Source organism: Labrus mixtus, chromosome 7 (assembly GCF_963584025.1).
Source record: "Labrus mixtus chromosome 7, fLabMix1.1, whole genome shotgun sequence".
NCBI lineage: Eukaryota > Metazoa > Chordata > Actinopteri > Labriformes > Labridae > Labrus > Labrus mixtus.
The window spans coordinates 23873905-23876154 of record NC_083618.1 but is presented as its reverse complement, the minus strand read 5'-3'; the positions used below and the strand labels follow the sequence as shown (position 1 = coordinate 23876154).

At 38.4% G+C, this 2250-nt stretch overlaps 2 long non-coding RNA genes across 4 annotated transcripts; one reads left to right on the top strand and one right to left on the bottom strand.

The window, feature by feature from the left end:
* Positions 1 to 470: 470 nt before the first annotated feature.
* On the top strand, positions 471 to 1281 carry LOC132977009 (uncharacterized). The gene is made up of 2 exons (XR_009673758.1): positions 471 to 545; positions 605 to 1281. It is a non-coding gene; the product is annotated as an uncharacterized LOC132977009 (long non-coding RNA).
* LOC132977008 (uncharacterized) lies at positions 679 to 2250 on the bottom strand. 3 transcript variants are annotated; one of them, XR_009673757.1, is made up of 3 exons: positions 2175 to 2250; positions 1388 to 1506; positions 679 to 1164 (listed from the first exon to the last, which is right to left on the bottom strand). It is a non-coding gene; the product is annotated as an uncharacterized LOC132977008 (long non-coding RNA). The 3 variants fall into 3 exon arrangements; XR_009673756.1 differs by lacking the exon at positions 2175 to 2250 and adding an exon at positions 1680 to 1770 and having other exon boundaries at positions 1388 to 1525; XR_009673755.1 differs by lacking the exon at positions 2175 to 2250 and having other exon boundaries at positions 1388 to 1786.

Genomic DNA, 2250 nt, shown 5'->3' with positions numbered 1-2250 from the left:
TCAACAGTGATGCATGTTTCCCTGAGCGAGTGGCCAGATGTGTTCACAGGTGTTCAAACAGGCAGCGCTCCAAACGGCTCTGCAGTTCATTGACTTCACATTCATCACTTCCCTTCTTCTGTCACCGAACACCAGAGCTCCTTACACTCCCTCCTTCCTGCTGGTACTGTACCTGCATGTTTGATCAAATAAAAGCATACAATCTCTGTTATTCTAATGATCGACAGTATCAACAAGAACCAGAAGCTTCAGATCTTCATCACATTTTTAACTTAAAGAGGACATATCATCCCCCTTCTCCACCTTTTCAAACAGTCCCCTGTGGTCTAAATGAAACATCTGTGCTGTGCTTTGGTCAAAATATAACATGAATCAAGCACCAGAGGAGGTCTGTGACCCTGTATAAACCAGCTCTCTCAGCACGCTCCGTTTTGGTGTGTGTGTCTCTTTAAATGCAATGACTGAAAATTGTCCAACTGCTGAAATCTGAGCAAGAATATCAGAAAAATGTGATTTCATTACATGATTGCTGATTTTAGCTTTTTGTATTGTAGCTTGTTGCTGTCTGTGATGCATAACAACGAACATGCTGAACGTGATGAAGCAATATCCTCTACAGGACAGCTGGTCTATAAGGTGGCATTCCTCAAATCCAAAAAAAACACACACAACATACAGTGAGTTACAAATTCTTTTATTTTTTAAACCCAAAAGCACAATCTATTTTTAAACCTTTAAAGTGATAAATACCTATTTAAATATACCTTCAAAGTCTTTTTAACCATTTCCAAAAAACAGATGAGTGTGAAAAATGAGTAATAACCAAACATTATGAAATAGATTTTTGTTCTTGAATTACTTTTTTAGAGAATCTGTCGGGGACTTGATGACACTGGTGTTGGAGGAGATGTTTCAGGAACCAGAACCATTCATGGAAGAGCTGCAGAAAATACCTGGCTCTCAAAAGAAGGAGTGGTGGCTCGACACATGTCCAGGTGTAGTCAAGGGGCGGGCCGAAGCCAAAATACTGTCCAGTCGGGTCAGGAAACTCGAGGCGTATCCTCAGGATGACACACGACAGGATAACTACTCAGCAGTTGTGTCCCCGAGTATCTCCAGCACCGGCTCACAAAGCTGCGATGAGCTGCCAAGTGTCTGCACAGCCTGTATGGAGACAATATAGTTGGATGTAAAAATGTTACTTCTCATTGTATATTTACACGTATAGTTCTACACATTTAAATGTTTTTTTAACCTAAACTGAGAATAAAGAACTTTCAACAAATGATTTTCTCACTAGTTTACTTTTATTCCTCTGAAATAGTGAAACTGTTTGATTAGAATGAATTTGATTGAAGATGTAAATCATTATTTATAATGTACATACTCTTCTGCAGTTCTCCGTGATGTTCTCCTCTGAAGATGCTGTGGATGTTTTGAAGTGTATATGAGTTTAAACAGTCCTGGATGTTTTTGGTACAAGGAACAGGCAGCTGATTCATTCTCCTGATGAAAGAAGAAGATACTGATTAAAATGAAATAATGTTCAATAAGAAGGAAAATAATGACAGAGGAGGAAACATTATTGCATGAGATATTGATCCAACAAACATGTGATTATCACCTGGGTTTTTGTAGTAAAAGTAACTATAGCAGTCTGTGATGTCATTGATACTTACAATTGCTCATTGAATTTTTAATCACATCAAGGAGGTGATATACAATGCAGAACAAGCTGAGTCGCTGCAATAAACAACGTACAGTACTAATGTAAATACAATAAAAATGTATTTACAGAACACATTTGTGCCCAATAATCATATTGTAATCAAGCCAAACTTTGTGAAGCCACGACTAAGATATATATTTTTAGATTAGAGGAATATGCTGGTAGCTCCAGTCAGTGAAACTGGAAGAGGCTAACGTATTTTTCAACACAATAACAGTGAGAGTTTTTCTGATAAAAAGACTTGATACAAACATAAGCTGTGTGTTACTGTTGCTATGTTCTTGTTGTAAGTTATCATGGTATTCTGCAGCACACGGTGTCTGCTTCGGTAAGCATTTAGCTGCAGCTTCCACACTTAGCCTACACCTAAACAACGCAATGAAGCTACCCGATGAGCATATATTACACACATTACATCTGAAAAGGCTGCAAAATAAATACCTACAACACTGAAACGTCGTGCTCATGCCTTCGTGGCAAAGGTTGTTGTGTTTGTTCCTCCTCTCCGTTGTCAGATTGGT